This window comes from Staurois parvus, unplaced genomic scaffold, assembly GCF_062004578.1.
Source record: "Staurois parvus isolate SC_StPar_1 unplaced genomic scaffold, SC_StPar_1.0 ptg001345l, whole genome shotgun sequence".
NCBI classification, from domain to species: Eukaryota; Metazoa; Chordata; class Amphibia; order Anura; family Ranidae; genus Staurois; species Staurois parvus.
Genome location: NW_028319141.1, coordinates 765616 through 786356, shown reverse-complemented (window position 1 = coordinate 786356; position 20741 = coordinate 765616). Strand labels below are relative to the sequence as shown.

General features: G+C 47.2%; 1 pseudogene; it reads right to left on the bottom strand.

Moving 5' to 3' along the window:
- Nucleotides 1-7204: 7204 nt before the first annotated feature.
- LOC149436772 (uncharacterized) overlaps nucleotides 7205-20741 on the bottom strand; it is a 43068-nt pseudogene continuing 29531 nt past the window's right edge.

Genomic DNA, 20741 nt, shown 5'->3' with positions numbered 1-20741 from the left:
ATACGTTATTGTGTACCGGGAATAATCATCGATGAAAGTCAGTAAATATCTGTTCCCGCCAGGTGTGATGGTTTTCATTGGTCTGCACACATCACTGTGTATCAGTTCCATGGGTTTAATGGTTTTACTCTGACTGGTCTGTGGAAGAGGGGTTCGGGTGGCCTTTGCTTTGATGCAACACGTGCACTTGCTGAGTATGTGGCAAGGCAATATTTTCATGTCTTCTGATAGACCTCTCTTTGCAAAGTCCTTTTATAGCTTCTGGGTTTCGATGCCCCAATCTTCTATGCCACAGGTGGATGCACTTGTCATGTGGGTTATGAGTTGCCGCATTGGCCTTCTCACTTTCAGTGATGATTTTGTACAGATGTTCATTTAATCTTCCTCTTGTTAGAATTTGCTTTCCATTTTGAATTGTGCATTCATTACCTCTGAACTGGACAGTGAGTCCATTGCTTGCAAGGGTTTTAACTGATAGGAGGCTTCCTTCTAGGCTTGGAACATATAGAACATTCTTTACAAGGATGCTCTGCTTGCCCCCTGATGGCGTTTTACAGTTCAGAAATCCCTGACCTTTACCTTCCGCTGTAATACTTTTCCCATTTGCTAGGAAGACTTTATCTTTTACACTAAAATCAATTTCTGTGAAGAATGTCTCGTCGCTTGTCATGTGACTTGTTGCCCCTGAATCAATGTACCATCCATGTGGGGTACTATTCTGAGTCACTTTAAAAGTACCATTCCATGATGCACTTTCATTTTCTTTTATGACAGCTTTAGCTCTTTCTCTTGTGGGTAGCTCCCGCTTTCACTGCTCAGCTTTCCAGATTGAACAGTTCTTTTTCAGGTGACCGGCCTTTTTGCAGCGAAAACATACCCTGGTTTCTTTGCTTTGTCTTATGCCTTCATGCACCTTCAGAGCTGCCTCTGGCCTCTCGTTCTCTTCACTATGCAAATTTTCCTTTCTTCTGCTGTATTCATCAATTAATTTTCCCTTAACATATTCGAGCGTCAGTTCAGCTTCCGGTCTAGTTTCTAGAGCATTTATAAGGGCACTGTATGATTCTGGAATGCTGCACAGAAGTATTGACACAACATGGTTGCTTTTTAATTCTTCACCTATTGCACCCAGCTGGTCCACAATTTCTAGCATAGCATTTACATGTTCACCCATTTCCTGCCCTCTTTCCAGCCTCATCTTATACAGTTTGCGCAGCAGATATAGTTTACTGTTCAGGTTTGCACGTTCATGCAGTGTTTGTAATGCAGTCCACATACCTTTAGCTGTGCTTTCTTTCCTTATATGAATGAGTTGATCGTCCTCCACTAACAGGCTTATGACTGCTTTTGCTTGTCTGTTTTTTCTGTCCCATTCTTCCGGGTTGTCATTGGGTCTGTGTGTATCTAGTACCGGCCACAAGTCATCTTTGGATAGCAGCATTTCAAGCTTAAACTTCCATACCTGGTAGTTGGTATTGTTGAGCTTTGCTATTGTAAACTTCATATCTGAAGCACTTGCCATCTTTCAGTGAATTGGTAGGATTGCAAATGCAGCACTTACTTGCTTGTAGTTTTCCTTTTTCCAGTGTCTGGAGCTGGGCCCATAACCTGTTGGTTATGTGTTATAGAAGACACTGGTAGTGATAGCAGAATTCAGACTTTACTTGTGTGGCTTAAGTTGCAAACATACAGAGCACATTTCTCAGCAGACATATTACAGACACATTACTTCCTGAAGAGATGATAGAGAAGAGGAACAAACAAGTTTTCAGATATACACAACTAGTAACCTTTAGTGTATAGTGCCATCTACTGGTCAAGTGACAATAACACACAATACTATATATAGTACATTATAGTACATGCTGTTGCATTCCCAACACCCGGCACCCCCCTACTCACGCCAACCACCACAACCCCCTCAATCTCATATCTGTCCCCCTCCTCCCCACATCCACCCCTCCCCTCTCGGTTGCACTCCTGAATGCCTGTTTGGTTTGCAACAAGCTCACCGCCATCCACGACCTCTTTGTCTCCCACTCCCTCAACCTCCTAGCGGTCACCGAAACCTGGATCCAAGCCACTGACTCCACCTCCCCTGCTGCCCTCTCCAACAGAGGCCTCGTTTGGACCTATTCACCCAGACCGAGTGGACGCAGAGGCGGAGGGTTTGGTATGCTCCTACCACCGCTGAGCACCTTCCAGGTCCTCCCTATCTCCTCTCCCTATCCTCCTCCTTCGAGGCCCACTGCATCCGGCTCTTCTCTCCCACCCCCCTAAGGATTGCGGTAATCTATCGGCCTCCTGTTCCGCATCCCTCTTCCTAGAGGACTTCGCCGCCTGGCTTCCCTTCTTCCTCTCCTCCGAGCTACCGACCATCATCCTAGGTGACTTTAATATCCCGATCAACGCCAACAGCCCGGCTACTTCCCAACTCCTCCTTCTAACCTCCTCCTTCGCGCACACTCAGTCCTCCACCCACTCCAACGGAAACACCCTGGACCTCGTTTTCTCCCACCTCTGCACCCCCCATGACTTCACTAACACCCCCTTCCCCCTCTCTGACCACCACCTCCTCACATTCTCCATCTCCCCCTCCCTCAACTCCCCCCCAAAGCATCTAACCATCACCCGCAACCTCCGCAATCTGGACCCGACCCATCTCCACCCAGCAGCTGACCCTTGACTCCCTGGCACCCCTAACCACACGTAGCATTAGACCCCGACCGCTTCAACCCTGGCAAAACGACCACACAAAATGCCTCAAACAACGCAGTCACGCCCTGGAGTGCTTATGGTGCAAAACCAGATCCCCTCCCGGGTTCTCCCTCTATAAAGCTGCCTACCTCGCCTACACCACCTCCCTCCACGCTGCCAAGCAAGCCTATTTCATAACCCTCATCAACACCCTCTCCACCTGTCCTCGTCGGCTCTTCTCCACTTTCAAATCCCTGCTCTCTCCCTGTGGTGGTTTATGTAAGAATTTATTCTACTTATGTAGGGCCGTGTCCTTTTCCCTTAAACAAAATATCGCAGTGCCTACAGCCGTTAAAATACGGCAATTATTTAATGAACCAATAATTTGGACACCTTAATAATTTGATCACCACTTATTAATATACCTTGAGTCCTTTTAGCCAGTATGATTTCGTACCATACACACAAAAATTGCCTTTATAATAAATAGATAAATTTATTTATGTACAAAAATTATATATATTTTAACACAAAACGCAAAAGACTGGTGATGAATGGATACTGGTACACACGATCAAAGATATACTATACCAATTCTATACACCAAACAATTTTTCTAGATAGTAATAAAGATTAAAATCAAATTTAGTGATAAGTGTTAATTTATAGTACTTCAGAGGTCATTTCTCCCAAAACGTGGCCATAGAAATGTGAGAAAATATTCCCTGATAAATCATACTATAACCAATTAAAAATTAATTAATTATGCAATATCTATAATTTCAATATTACACCAAACAATTCTTAGCAGTAATAATATGGATCTCTCTATATATATATGAACACCCAATGCAATTACTATCACCCCAATGCAATTACTATCACCCCAATGCAAGAGAGGAAATATAAAATACAATATTAATTCTTAACAATCTCACCACACCCAGAACCTGGATTATGACGCCTCCCCAGTGGATTTAGCTGGCAATTGAAATTCCTGCAGAAGAATGGCCGCAGGGAGCAAGTGAGTGCAATAGGGGGTAGTGTTTAAGAAAAAGTGTAGGATGGTAGAAGTTCAGAGATTTAGGAGTCTAGTAGAAGTTTTAGTAGTTTGAAAATATTGAGAAATAGTGTTAAAAGGTCTTTAAGTTTTTCAGATGGGATAGATTTCAGCCTCGTCAGATTCCTTCAGCTTTTCAAATCTCCTTCCGATTGTTGATTGGTTTTTCTTTAGCTTTCTTATTTTTCTTAGCATGAGTCTTTTAGTATATGTTTTTTTTTAAATGAGGTGCATGGCTTTTTTATACCATCCAAACCATTGTTTTAAAAGACCCTCCCAACAGGCTTTTTGATTGGCCGGTCGAGAAGTGTATGTACCTAAGATATCTCTCACCTGTCCACTGGGGGGCAGTCAGGGATCACAAAACAATTTGAGTATTAATGATGACTCATGCCTCGGGTGGAAACCAAGGTAATTTTAGATATTAAATATACGTCTTATCCAAATATATTTGATTTTACCACTAATGTTTCGGATAGGAACCATAGAAAGATATATGTGCATTCAGTTTTTCATTTCCCTGAGATTCAAACTTGTGTGAAACATTTGCTTTCTGATGGAAACATACAACTGATACCAATTCACAAAATATCTTACTTTTCACCATTTCATACTTAATTTAGTGGTCTGCAATCCCCAACTCTGCTGAATAGATTTTTGTGTGTGGAACCCTTTATAACATCCCATTGAGATCCCCCACACTTTCCTTGGCTGGGAATATAGTTCATGGGAATATGACAGAGACCCTTATCCATTGTTGAGTGCTTAAAGTACATAGACTGGCCTGTAGTTAAACCTGAATTCAATAGCCTATTGTGACAGTCCATAAAGTTTCCTCTGGGAATCCACACTTTCAAGGTTTTATTTAATCTTCTCAGATCTACAAGTATCGTCTCACCATTGTCATTTTGGTCAGGTGTGATGACTCGCTGTTTGGAAGTCCAACGGTGGTATTTGACTTTGTAATTAACTTTTTTCAGGTGAAATCTCCTCATTTTCAACAGACAATGGTAATTGTTGAGAAAACATACTTTGCCAGTCTTAGAGTCACCGACATCAGATCCCACTATTATCTTTCCTGGGACTTGTTTGACCACCTGTAGAGATTCAAATAGTATATTGTCTCTGGAACAAGTCTCTTCCACTCATTGTGTGTGTGATTTCACGAGAAGGTCATTTGAATTCTCACCAAGAAAGATTAACCCCTAACAGACGGCTGGGCTTGTTACTGTTGGATTGAAATCATATTTTTAATAAATATTCCCCCAAAAGTCACTACATCCCCCCCACCCCCACCCAGCACCTCACTCACCGCCCACGAGATTGCCAATCACTTCCAAAACAAGATTGACGCAATCCGTAAGGACATTGTCAACTCGCAATCTACCTCTCCACCCAGCCTTCTGCCCTCCTTCAACCGTCCCCTCCCCCGACCTCATAGCCGCACTACCCCCCACTATACCTAATGCCCCACACATCATCACCTCGCCAACACTCCGCTCCTTCAGCTCAACTACCCCCTAGGAGGTCTCTAAGGTCTTCCCTGAAGCCCGCCTCACCACCTGCCCCCTAGACCAAATCCCCTCACAGCTCCTCCAGTCACCCCCCTCCATCATTCGCTCCCTCACCCACATCTTCAATCTCTCCCTCTCCACTGGCACCGTCCCCTCCCCTCTAAAGCATGCACACATCACCCCCATACTCAAAAAACCCTCCCTTGACCCCACCAACCTTAACAACCTTAGACCCATCTCCTTGTTGCCCTTCACTTCCAAGCTCCTTGAGCACCTGGCCTACAATCGCCAAAGCCAATGGCCACTATTCTATCCTCCTGCTCCTCGACCTCTCCGTGGCCTTCAACACTGTTGACCACCCTCTCCTCCTTGCCAAACTGCACTCCCTTGGCATCAAGGACGCTGCTCTCTCCTGGTTCTCCTCCTACCTTTCCCAACGCTCCTTCAGTGTCACCTACAACACTGCCACCTCCCCCTCTCTGTCGGGGTCCCCCAAGGCTCTGTCCTCAGGCCCCTCCTCTTCTCCATCTATACCTTCTCCCTTGGCAAACTTATTCACTCCCACGGCTTCAATTACCACCTCTATGCTGACAACACCCAAATTTACCTCTCCACCCCCCCCACCTCACCCCCTCACTCTCTGCCCGCATTGCCCACCTCCTAAACAACATATCAGACTGGATGTCGCTCCACTTCCTCAAACTTAACCTATCCAAAACCAAGCTCCTGGTCTTCCCCCCCACCCCGTGCCCCCCCCATCACTACTAACAACGCCACCATCACTCCCACACCACACGCCAAAGTCCTGGGTGTCACCCTGGACTCCCACCTCTCCTTCCTACCCCATATCCAACTGCTATCTAAATCTTGCAGGCTCCACCTCGGCAACATCTCCAAGATACGCACATTCCTCACCCCAGACACCAAACAACTCGTACACTCCCTCATCATCTCACGCCTGGACTACTGCAACTCCCTCCTCACTGGCCTACCCAAACGAACACTATCCCCACTCCAGTCGATCCTAAACTCAGCGGCGAGACTCATCCACCTCACCAAGCACTCCACATCTGCCTCCCCCATCTGCCAATCCCTTCATTGGCTCCCAATTGCCCAACGCATCAAGTTCAAGCTGCTAACCCTGACCTACAAAGCCATTCACAACGCCGCCCCAAACTACATAACCGACCTGATACCCAGATACTACCCTACCCGTGCCCTCCGCTCCTCTCAGGACCTTCTGCTCTCTAGCTCCCTGGTCTCCTCCTCCCACGCCCGATTGCAGGACTTCTCCAGGACATCCCCCATCCTCTGGAACTCCCAACCCCAATCCATCAGACTGTCGCCTACCCTCCTCACCTTCAAGCGCACCCTGAAAACCCATCTCTTCAGGGAAGCCTACCCCACCCTCACCTAACACCTGACCACACCTAACAACTAACCTCCTCCACTCCTCCGACCACTCCATCCCCCACAGCCATCTCCTCCTGTGCCACCTTCTCCTCCCTCCTAGATTGTAAGCTGGAAAGAGCAGGGCCCTCGCACCCCTCGTGTATTGTATTGTTACTGTCTTGTCTCATGTTCTGTCCCCCCCGCTACTGTACAGCGCTGAGCAAACCCTTTGGCGCTATATAAATAATGTATAATAATAATAATAATCCTAACAGGAGTTCTGTCATTTTTCAGGATGTCAGGAAAAACATGTCCTCCGTCAGTAAATGTTCATGTTGTGTCAGGAATAAAAGTCACGGAGGGTTGGGAACCCTGCAAGGGGGGCAGAGATATGTGACTGCCTAGTCCAGCCTTTCTCAGCCAGGGTTCCTCCAAAGGGTTCTAGGGCTTCCTTGTCACTTCATTGGGCTGTATATGGAAGTGTCAGTGACCAGCCGTTTCTGGATACACAGCTCTGTCATCATTGCACACACACAGGATTTTGTTTTCATTCAATACATTTTTATTACAATTTCACTTTTAACAAGATTACAAAAATAACCAGGAAATAGTAAAGGCAGAAATCCGATTGGTCAGGAAGATCCCTTGTCTGGAATGTGGGGGCAGAGTCATTATTATTGGTGTACAATACAATACACAACGTGTTCCATTATTATAACAAAGTTTTGTAGAAAAGATCCCAACATAGAAAATGGGGGAAAGGAGGAAATAAAGGCGGATATGAAGGGGAATCTGTGTACGGGGAACACCTTAACAATCACCACCATTTTATTCTCCAGGGCCTCTGATGTCACAGAATAGATGTTTGGGGGTTTATCTCATCTTCAGGACCAAAATCTGCATTTTCCCATGTGTGCAAAATCATGCAGAAACAGCTCTGGCAGTGAGAGGGTTAATGTGGGCTAGATGGGATCCCTCTGCTGGGGTGACATTAGAGCTCCCCCTAGCTGCAGCCTGGTAATAACATTGCCCTCCATCGATTGGACATAATAGTGGATTTTTCCTGAAATACAGCAATCACTAATGGCACAATACCACATTATGGCCACTAGATGGAGCCAAAGGAATCAGAGTGTGAAATAAAGTATGCCCAATATTCGTCATGGCCGGGCGAATGTCACTCACATTCCTTCTAACTTTTTTTTTTTTACTAAACCTCTAAGTGTTTGTGAAAGCTTCCACCATAAATATACTCAGCCAATGAGAGGCGATGACTCCATATTTATTACAGGTACTTCTATAGCACTGTTCATTTATACATAAATTGTTCATTCCCATCAGTCCCCGCCCCCGAGGAGCGTACAATCTAAGGTCCCTAACTCACATTCATACATACACATACTAGGGGACAATATACCTACCAGCATGTCTTTGGCATGTGGGAAGAAACCAGAGTACCTGGAGGAGACCCATGCAGGCACAGGGAGAACATGCAAACTCCAAGCAGGTGGTGCCATGGTTGGGATTCAAACTAATGACCCGAGTACTGCCAGGCAGAAGGGCTAACCACTGAGCTGCTATCAATAGCCAACCCGGTCCCACACTTCATCCATGTCTTTGGGGACCTCTGATCTCCTTATGAACTGTTTCTTCCATGATGAAGATCAGCCATGGAGTATATCTGAGGTGTATATCAGGGTGTGCTTCTTCCCCACATGAGAGCTGGGATGTCCAGCAACATTCATCTAGAAGACATTTCCCGCACTCAAGGCACTAATACACCTCCAGGGTTGTGTGGGACCCCTGATGTGCAGGAAGACAGGACTTCAGTGAGGAACATTTCCCTCACTCAGGACAGAAAAGTGGCTTCTCCCCCGTGTGACATCTCTGATGTTTGTAAAGATTGGACTTCACTGAAAAACATTTCCCACACTCACAACAGGCATACGGCTTCTCCCCCGTGTGAGATCTCTGATGTGTGTAAAGATTGGATTTCTGTGAAAAACATTTCCCACACTCAGGACAAGCATATGGCTTCTCCCCCGTGTGAGATCTTTGATGTGCGTGAAGATTAGACTTCTCTGAAAAACATTTCCCACATTCAGGACAGGAAAATGGTTTCTCCCCCGTGTGCAATCTCTGATGAATACGAAGACTGGACTTATCAGAAAAACATTTCCCGCACTCAGAACAGGAAAGTGGCTTCTCCCCTGTGTGAGTTCTCTGATGACTGTAAACATGGAACCTCATTGAAAAACATTTCCCGCACTCAGGACAGGCATATGGCTTCTCCCCCGTGTGAGATCTATGATGTCTGTAAAGACTGGACTTGTCTGAAAAACATTTCCCACACTCTGCACAGGAATATGGCTTTTCCCCTGTGTGAGATCTCTGATGTCTGTAAAGATCAGACTTCTCTGAGAAACATTTTCTACACTTAGGACAGATATAAGGTCTTTTCCCTGTGTGAGATCTTTGATGCTTAACAAGATCTGATTTTGCTACAAAACATTTCCCACACTCAGGACAAGAAAATGGCTTCTCCCCCTTGTGAGATCTCTGATGTCTGGAAAGATTGCACTTCTGTGAAAAACATTTCCCGCACTCAGGACAGGAATGTGGCTTCTCTCCTGTGTGAGATGTTTTATGCTCATTAAGACGACATTTAAAACGGAAACATTTCCCGCACTCAGGACAGGAATACGGCTTCTCCCCCCTGTGAGTTCTTTTATGCACATTAAGATGGGATTTATAACAGAAACATTTCCCGCACTCAGTACAGGAGAAGCTCTTCCCTATTGGAAGGCCGGCCTGGTCCCGCACAGTCTGAGGTTCCTCAGGATAGAAGGAATCCGATGGTCCATCTACACTGGGTGGTGCCGGATGGACATTGGAGGGAGCCGGGTTTTCTCCTGGACTATACTGTGTGATGTCCTCATCTTCTACTTCACAGTCTGGTGACAAAGTGAGACAATCCTCGGAGGTTTTCCTCATCTCCCGGCCATGGACTAAAATACAAAGACAAAGAGGATTACTAGACAGGAGCTGATTGGTTCCCCCAAACCAGGACTCCGCCCACATCAGGAAGCTTGGTCTCTGAGGAGCTTACAATTCCACCCTCAAGGGAACTAGGAAATGGCTCCTCTGATCTCCTACCAGGTCATTTCTTTATTCATGGACCTTAGTCAGAGAGTGAGGAAACAACCAGAACTGTCTTTTATAGGAGGGACAGTGATGAGGGGATTATAGGACGAGGGTCCCCACCCCCTCTATCACTCATCGCCATCTTCCCAACACAAGAAGTACTGCACTTCCTTATTTAGTCCATGATTTAGTCATGAAGAACAGCGGGGCTGAGCCCCACCAGAGGTCAGAGAGTGAGGATGGGGGGAGAACAACCAAGATGAAGACTGGACTGATCCTGAAGACCACCATCATTGGGGTATTGACTCCTCCCTCATTATCACTTTCTGTTTAAGGGTCCAAAGTTGGAGGATGTTATCACATTATTATCACCATGTAAAAGTCTGTGCTCCAATCACATCATCCGATATAAAATGTCCAGCTGGGAGGAAATGGGTGGAAAATAATTAAGGCCTAAAGTGAAGGAAATGTGTATTTGCTCCCCTGCTGATGTTGAATGGTCGCCCCTCACACAGAAATGATCGGTCTAACAATTGAATGTTCGGTGTAACACCGAGAGACAGAATACAACAAATTCAGCAGAAATGCGTCTAACAAATGATGACTGATCTGCATGTTCATGAGGGAAAGAAGGATTGGATCCCCTTCACAAAACATGACTTAGTACTTGGTGGCAAATCCCTTGTTGGCAATCACAGAGGTCAGACGTTTCCTGGAGTTGGCCCCAGGTTCGCACACATCTCAGGAGGGATTTTGGCCCACTCCTCTTGGCAGATCCTCTCCAAGTCATTAAGGTTTGGTGTATGACGTTTGACAACTCGAACTTTCAGCTCCCTCCACAGATTTTCAATCGGATGAAGGTCTGGAGACTGGCTAGGCCACTCCAGGGCCTTAATGTGCTTCTTCTTGAGCCCCTCCTTTGTTGCCTTGGCCATGTGTTTCGGGTCATTGTCATGCTGGAACACCCATCCACCACCCATTTTCAATGCCCTGGCTGAGGGAAGAAGGTTCTCACCCAAGATTAGACTGTACATTGCCCCATCCATCGTCCCTTTGATGCGGTGCAGTTGTCCTGTCCCAAAGAAGAATGTTTCCACCACCATGTTTCACAGTTGGGATGGTGTTCTTGGGGTCATAGGCAGCATTCCTCCTCCTCCAAACAATGAGTTGAGTTGATGCCAAAGAGCTGGATTTTGGTCTCCTCTGACCACAACACTTCCCACCAGTCCTCCTCTGCATCATTCAGATGTTCAGTGGCAGACTTCAGACGGGCCTGGACATGGGCTTTCTTGAGCAGAGGGACCTTGCGGGCACTGCAGGATTTCAGTCCTTGTCGGCGTAGTGTGTTACCAATTGTTTTCTTGGTGACTGTGGTCCCAGCTGTCTGGAGATCATTGACAAGATCCTCACGTGTAGTTCTGGGATGATTCCTCACTGTTCTCATGATCATTGACACCCCACGAGGGGAGATCTTGCATGGTGCACCAGACCTAGGGAGACTGACACTTGTTTTGTGTTTCTTCCATTTGTGAATGATTGCACCAACTGTTGTCACCTTCTCACCAAGCTGCTTGGCCATAGTTTGGTAGCCCAGTCCAGCCTTGTGTAGGTCTACCATCTTGTCCCTGACATCCTTGGACAGCTCTTTGGTCTTTGCCATGGTGGAGAGTTTGGAATCTGATGGTTTGATTGCTCCTGTGGACAGGTGTCTTTATACAGGTAACACAATGAGATTAGCAGCACTCCCTTTAAGAGACTGCTTCTAATCTCAGCTTATTAGCTGTATGAAAGACACCTGGGAGCCAGAAATCCTGCTGAATGATAGGGGATCAAATCCTTCTTTCCCTCATGAACATGCAGATCCGTCATCATTTGTTAGACGCATTTCTGCTGAATTTGTTGTTGTATTCTGTCTCTCAGTGTTACACCGAACATTCCATTGTTAGACCGATCATTTCTGTGTGAGGGGCGAACATTCCATTGTTAGACCGATCATTTCTGTGTGAGGGGCAAACATTCCATTGTTAGACCGATCATTTCTGTGTGAGGGGTGAACATTCCATTGTTAGACCAATCATTTCTGTGTGAGGGGCGAACATTCCATTGTTAGACCGATCATTTCTGTGTGCGGGGCGAACATTCACCATCAGCCGGGGAGCAAATACACATTTCCTTCACTGTATGTAATGTACAACTTATCATATGGGATACAAAAGTTAGGACTAAACAGTATTCGTTTTCTTCTATATTCATCTGGTGATCTAGCCAGTAAATCTGTTTTATAAAACTCTGCAGCAGAATGTATCAGTTCCAGGGATGAGGCAGACCACTTACCACTGACAGGGGGCTTACAATGATCAGCTTTTATTTATTCATGTAAAACTTTTATCCCAAAAGAAAAAACCTGTTTGATGAAACTGATTATGAAGTGTGAGCTGGAGTTTGGCTTCAATTAGTTACTGTTTTTATATCTGCTAGTACATCTAACACTCCCCTCCCCCCAGACTGAACATGCTGCTGTATCCACAGCGGGGGCGCTCTAATACAGAAGGTGTGTTACTGGCCAGATCACCAGGAGAAAACAGGGAAAAAAGCCAAAGAAAAGGAATGCAGCCGCCACACCCAATGATTGGTAAGCTGCAATATGGGACATTTGTGGTCTAATATCCCTTTAGTTTGGTTTGTGAAATCTCATCCTATGTCCAGTGATAGCAGTGACATCTACTGGCCACAGTGAGACATCACAAGACAACCTAAACTTAGGGAGAAACCAAGTGAAGAACTATACAATCAGCCTGAGCCAAGTACAGCCCAGCCACAAACTAAACCCACATAGTACCTCTATTCAGGACAAGGGGGCGACACTAATAAATAGTGTAAGGATCACATCAAATTGGTGTTTAGTAATCAGAGATCACTTACAGGGGTTGTAACCCTCAGACATGGAATATGAACAAACATATCCCTCTATAGTGTGTACTTGTCTCACTCCAGAGCAATAAGAGCCATTTCTGTCTGCTATCTCCTTCCTCTGCGATCAGCATGAATCACTTCTGACAAGTCTTCCTGACACCAAGAGAAAAAATGTGAAAGGGGAGAAGCTCCAGCACACAGCCTGTGATTGACAGCCTCAGCTCTGTTCCTGTGTGCTGTGTGTACCTTCCCTCCAATCACCTTTAGAGCTCACCTCACTGAACTCTGCAGAATGTGACTTTATCTCTCTGTCTCTTTTTTTCTGACTTCTCAGACAAGCTGTATACATTCTGGGCTTTGAACAGTTGTAGAGAAGAGATTGCTGCAGATAAAAAGGTGCAACATATGTAGGATTTGTTTTATCTCTGTGTATCACCTGAGGCCAGTCACTGCACTGAGTATATGGAGGGATTACAACCACTTTAAATGTCTACTGTAGACAAGTTGCAGAGATCCCACACCGCTGCCTCCCATCTCCTGAGACTGCACTCAGTGACTTGGGTCTGAGACACTACAGACATATCCCTCCACCCGGCACAGCCAGCAGACCACAGAGCAAGGAACCCTGGGAGAAATGTTCTGTCAGAGATCTTACTAGACCCGGGCATGGGGCAGAAGACCCAAAGCACACACCCCAGGTGTCTAGGTCTAGTAACGTCTATGATGAAAATGAACATTTTGCTGCCAGCTGAACCCCAGAACCTCCATAAATCCAGTCTAGAGACATAAAGTGTGTCTGCAGCACAGAGAAGGAAGATTATCCGAGAGAAATCCAGGAATACAGGACGGGGAACACAGCTCAGGAAAGTGACCAGGGGATTACAGGCTGATATCACCCAGTCCCCGCCCTACTCTGGACCAATCAGTGAGCAGTATGGGTGGAGGAATGGATTTAGTGTTCATGACCCACCTGTGCTGATCTCTGTAGGAGTGTCCTCCTCTATAAATGTCCCCGTTATTCCATCCTCCTCCATAGACTGCTGATCATCCCTCACATACGCCTCTTCTTCTTCAACCTCAAATTCTCTCAGGTTTCCACTCTGAATATATAATAAAAATGCCATCAATGGTAACAATGCAGATAATGTACAGATCCTAATGATACTATCAGTGATTGTTCCTCATCTACCTGATGATGGTGAGGGATGGTGTGACCTTCCTGTGTGGAATCCCGGGAATACAGAGGACGGGGACATCTCTCTGGTGGGTTCCCATGACTGGATCCATCTGTAGGAAACACACACACTGGCTGAATCCATTGTTTCTATGTGTTTATCAGATGATGGGGGATCTAGGTGGATCCTCCGTACTGCTCTCTCCTTTACAATAAAGTCTCCTCTTACCCGGTGATGTGAGGGGCGGCTGATTGTCCATCATGACGTCCTTGTAGAGATCCTTGTGTCCTTCTAAATACTCCCACTCCTCCATGGAGAAATAGACAGTGACACCCTGACACCTTATAGGAACCTGACACACACAATGATACAGTCACCATCCAGACACATCCCTTGTCTGTTACTGGAGAATGTCCCAGAATTCCCGGCACCGCTCACCTCTCCTGTCAGCAGCTCCATCATCTTCTTGGTGACTTCTAGAATCTTCTGCATGTTGTGTCTCTCAGGGTTTAGGGAGTCACATGGAGGCACTGTGATGGTCATATGATCACCTGACTTCAGAAGAGGAAATCTCTGTATTGAGGAACCAATAAGAATATCATGTTAGAATCCCAGAATCCTCCTCACCTCTCCGGTCAGGTCAGGTCTGTGTGATGTCATGTGACCTCCCAGAATCCTCCTCACCTCTCCGGTCAGGTCTGTGTGATGTCATGTGACCTCCCAGAATCCTCCTCACCTCTCCGGTCAGGTCTGTGTGATGTCATGTGACCTCCCAGAATCCTCCTCACCTCTCCGGTCAGGTCTGTGTGATGTCATGTGACCTCCCAGAATCCTCCTCACCTCTCCGGTCAGGTCTGTGTGTAGGAATCGTGCACACAGAGATGGACACGGCCCTCCGTTTTGTTAATAATTTTCTATGTTATACCATTTCTAACTCCCAAAGCAGGCTACCCCCTCCATCTTGTAGATCTCTCATCCCCCTCCCGTGCTGTGGGGTGACATGTGGCCTGAGTGATGAGAAGGGTCACTGAACTTCAAAAGACCTTCCAAGGGGTTGTAAACACAGACTTACTTTTAAAAACTCACTTTACATATAAGTTGATATGTTCACGTAGGACATAACTACCTAAACATGGAGCCTATATGCGGAAGGCTCAGATTGAGGCCATTCTCCTGGTATGTGACACCCCTTAGCTGACCTACAGAGAAAAGCAGAAAAGTATATCTCTTGAACCATTTAAGTGCATATTTCATGTTTCATCTCTAACCATTCTGCAGATGTGGCTGAGTATTAATATACTAGTGACCAGGCCGGCAAATGTACCTAGGAAAAGTTATGAGCCAAAATATAAGCTAGGAGAGATTCTGCTTGTAACTTAGGTCTCCACCCAACACCCCTCCCCAAAAGGAGACCATTGGTTACTACTCCAAAGAGACACCCTGCTGGGATTTGCTAGAAAAAGGCTGTTATGCTTGGAGTGTGGATGAGAGAAGAGAAGAGTCTCCTGCTTTTAACATCGAGACTAGCAGTAGAGCCAAGAAATTGGCTCATGAGACTTGAAACTGCATAACCCAAGGCTTTTTGGCTAGTACTTATCTACCTAAACTTCTGTTATCTCTTTGCGGTGTTATTGCTCTCTGTATATTTATATATATATTGGTTACATCTTTTTTCTGTAAATCTTTTTATTGCACCCTTTTGACCTTTTAGTAATAAATCTTACTTTCTGAAAGTGTTGAACTGTTTCTAAAGCTCTTTAATGCAACTTAAGAATTCCTGCCGCTGAAGAGCGCTACTGTGTGTGTTTAACCCTCTGTATAACCTGTCTGCAGTGACAGTGGTATACAGATGATTATTTCAACCACCCTAGTGTTATTGCTGATATTGCCGAGTTTCCTCTTTCTCTGTACAAAAAGGAGGTTGGGGCAATGTGAAGGGTTAATTGCGTAATTAACCTGACCCAGTAACAATCGTGCTCAGGCTGCCGGTACATAGATTTGTGGTCCAGTTAGCTGGAAAATCATTGTGCAGGGTGCAGCTGGGCGTGGCATTGTTACGCACCTGACATCGCGGTTTTAGATTGGCTAGTCCTTCGGTCACGAGTCTGGTGAGAGGGGCAGAGATTTGATATCGCAATCGTCACACTGTGTATTATTAATAGACATAAGAGTGCTGTCATGTGACCTCCCAGAATCCTCCTCACCTCTCCGGTCAGGTCTGTGTTTTTTTTTTAATACAGATCAAAGTGATGTCATGTGACCTCCCAGAATCCTCCTCACCTCTCCGGTCAGGTCTGTGTTTTATTAAAAAAGTTGAGAGTGATGTCATGTGACCTCCCAGAATCCTCACCTCTCCGGTCAGGTCTGTGTTTTATTAATAGAGATAAGAGTGATGTCATGTGACCTCCCAGAATCCTCCTCACCTCTCCGGTCAGGTCTGTGTTTTATTAATAGAGATGAGAGTGATGTCATGTGACCTCCCAGAATCCTCCTCACCTCTCCGGTCAGCAGGTAGATGATCTCCAGGGTGAGGTTTAGTATCTTCTCAGTCATGTGACTCCGGTCCTCCTCCATCCTCATTGGTGCCATCATGTGATCTATACAGGTCTCCTTGTAGACGGATAACTTTGGGAAATGAAAGTAAGAATGATTTGGATGGTATTGGTCACACAATAATAGGATGTGGATGTGAGGGGGGAATAGGAGGGTTGCTGGACATGGAAGAATTACTCCCCCCATGGGAAGACATTTTGTTTGGACAGTTTAGTGTTTGATGCATATTTGAGGTCCCGGGACCCTCTTGTCCTGCCAGATCAGAAATCCCCTTTTCTCTGTTGGGTTTGTTTGGTCTCTGAACTGGTTTGATGAGTATTAGATCTGCAGACAAGGAATGATAAATACAATCCTTCCTATGACTTGTTTGCTCTGAGGCAGTGCTGTGAGGTCAATGTCGGCTCATCATGAGGTCCAGGAAGGGGAACTTGATGACTTTTGGCCGGAGTTGCTGGAAAATCAGGATAATTGGCAGAACTCCGACTGCAAGGCTCCAATCTGTGGCAGCCTGCTGACTGACAGGAGTGATGTCACTGTCACTCTCTGCAGTAAAAGAAGAGCTTGGATGGGATAGCAGGAGGATGGTGCTGGTGGAGTAGAGAGCTGTGGGGGAGGAGCCTGTTCTCTTCCCTCCAATGACAGCCTAGTGTGGGTAGAAGGAGGACAGGAGGGGGACAGGTTTGGATACCAAGTATACTGTAGTATCCAGGACATTGTACAGAGTGGTGGTGGGTTCCTGGGGCTGTGAATTCCAGCACCGGGCACTGCCAGAGCCTGTGTCATGGGAAGGTATTGGAGTGTCTCCTGAAGATGTTCAGCACTGATCCCCTGACTACCTTTTAGTCGATAATACACCAACAGACCTCCTCTAAGAACAAGTGCCCACCAAGGGGTGAAGGACTGTCCTTCTGCATCCCATTTGGTATCGTGGAATATATTATTTGACCGGTGAGATGGTAAGAAGGTGAAGGTTGTCTTCCTTTCCTGGTAGGAGTTCTGTAAGGAGGTCTGGAAAGTAAGTGCAGGTAAGAGGACAATCAGAGACCAAGAGCCCCCCTCCCTACCTCAGTGTCCCCCTGAGCCTGACAAACGTCTCTTTCCTCAGAGCCCTGCTCCCTGCCAACCCTATCCTACCAGATTCCTTCAGCTACTCAAACCCCTAAAAGCCCTTGAACTCCACTACCCCCTCAGGGGCCCCAAAGTTCCTCATCCTCAGTAACCCCTGAGAGACCCCCTCAGCTCCTCTACTTTGCTCAGACCCCTCAGTATTTTCCTCCCTCTGACACCAATGATGGAACATATTCTTCATGGCAGGCTGGGGAATGTTTTCTTCCTCCTTCCCAGCAATGTAAGGGGCTCTATGCTCCATACTCCTGACCCCGGCACTCCATCATTGTGTTGGCTGCATAGTGTAATGATTGCCCATTGGCTGCCTGTGTAGTGTCATCATTGCCCTTTGTAGGCCATGTATGGTCAGGATGGTCCTTGTCTTGTCTATTTATTGTCAGTGCTGTTTGTTTAGAGCAGCGGTTCTCAACCTGGGGGTCGCGACCCCTTTGGGGGTCGAACGACCATTTCACAGGGGTCGCCTAAGACCATCGGAAAACACATATTTCCGATGGTCTTAGGAACCGAGACACCGCTCCTGTCTCAGGCGATCTGTGGGCGGGATGATATGCTGCCCCTGTCACATGGCCACACCTCCGGGATCACTCAACAGCTCCGCCTCCTCGCCGCTGATTGGCCACCGGAACTGTAGCTCAGGAGAGGCACACAGGCGGCCAATCACCGGCGAGGAGGTGGAGCTTGGAGAGGAGGAGCCGAGCGCCAGCGCGCGGAGATCAAAGAAGATCGAGGGATCTGCAGGAGCGAGTGAAGAGAGAGGCCAGAGAAGGAAGACAGCTGACAGGTAAGTGAGAGAGCGAGCCCAGGCTGGAGCAGGAGTCAGCAAGGTAAGTATCATTGGTGTCAGTGGGAGGGATAGTGCCCCATCATTTGTGTCACTAATACCAACGATGGGGCACTATTCCTCCCACTGACACCAACGATGGGGCACTATTCCTCCCCCCACTGACACCAACGATGGGGCACTATTCCTCCCCCCACTGACACCAAGAATGGGGCACTATTCCTCCCCCCACCGACACCAACGATGGGGCACTATTCCCCCCCCCCCCACTGACCCCAACGATGGGTCACTATCCCCCCCCCCACTGACCCCAATGATGGGCCACTATTCCCCCCCCTGACCCCAATGATGGGGCACTATTCCCCCTCCACCACACTGACATCAATGATGGGGCACTATTCCTCCCACCGACACCAATGATGGGGCACTATTCCTCCCACTGACACCAATGATGGGGCACTATTCCTCCCACTGACACCAAGGATGGGGCACTATTCCTCCCACCGACACCAACGATGGGGCACTATTCCTCCCACCGACACCAACGATGGGGCACTATTCCTCCCACCGACACCAACGATGGGGCACTATTCCTCCCACCGACACCAACGATGGGCCACTATTCCTCCCACCGACACCAATGATGGGGCACTATTCCTCCCACTGACACCAATGATGGGACACTATTCCTCCCACTGACACCAATGATGGGGCACTATTCCTCCCACTGACACCAATGATGGGGCACTATTCCTCCCACTGACACCAATGATGAGGCACTATTCCTCCCACTGACACCAATGATGGGGCACTATTCCTCCCACTGACACCAACGATGGGGCACTATTCCTTCCACTGACACCAATGATGGGGCACTATTCCTCCCACTGACACCAATGATGGGACACTATTCCTCCCACTAATGCCAATGATGGGGCACTATTCCTCCACTGATACCAATGATGGGGCACTATTCCTCCCACTGACACCAATGATGGGGCACTATTCCTCCCACTGACACCAATGATGGGGCACTATTCCTCCCACTGACACCAATGATGGGGCACTATTCCTCCCACTGACACCAATGATGGGACACTATTCCTCCCACTGACACCAATGATGGGACACTATTCCTCCCACTAATGCCAATGATGGGGCACTATTCCTCCCACTGACACCAATGATGGGGCACTATTCCTCCCACTGACACCAATGATGGGACACTATTCCTCCCACTGACACCAATGATGGGACACTATTCCTCCCACTGACGCCAATGATGGAGCACTATTCCTCCCGCTGACACCAATGATGGGGACACTATTCCTCCCACTAATGCCAATGATAGAGCACTATTCCTCCCTCTGACACCAATGATGGGGACACTATTCCTCCCACTAATGCCAATGATGGAGCACTATTCCTCCCGCTGACACCAATGATGGGGACACTATTCCTCCCACTGATACCAATGATGGGGCACTATTCCTCCCACTGACACCAATGATGGGGACACTATTCCTCCCACTGATACCAACGATGGGACACTATTCCTCCCACTGACACCAACGATGGGGCACTATTCCTCCCACTGATACCAACGATGGGACACTATTCCTGACACTGACATCAGTGATGGGGCACTATTCCTCCCACTGACACCAACGATGGGGCACTATTCCTCCCACTGATACCAATGATGGGGCACTATTCCTCCCACTGATACCAATGATGGGGCACTATTCCTCCCACTGATACCAATGATGGGGCACTATTCCTCCCACTGATACCAATGATGGGGCACTATTCCTCCCACTGATACCAATGATGGGGCACTATTCCTCCCACTGACACCAATGATGGGGCACTATTCCTCCCACTGACACCAATGATGGGGCACTATTCCTCCCACTGACACCAATGATGGGGCACTATTCCTCCCACTGACACCAATGATGGGGTGCTATTCCTCCCACTGACACCAATGATGGGGCACTATTCCTCCCACTGACACCAATGATGGGGCACTATTCCTCCCACTGATACCAACGATGGGACACTATTCCTGACACTGACATCAGTGATGGGGCACTATTCCTCCCACTGATACCAATGATGGGGCACTATTCCTCCCACTGACACCAATGATGGGGCACTATTCCTCCCACTGACACTAATGATGGGGCACTATTCCTCCCACTGACACCAATGATGGGGCACTATTCCTCCCACTGACACCAATGATGGGGTGCTATTCCTCCCACTGACACCAATGATGGGGCACTATTCCTCCCACTGACACCAATGATGGGGCACTATTCCTCCCACTGACACCAATGATGGGGCACTATTCCTCCCACTGACACCAATGATGGGGCACT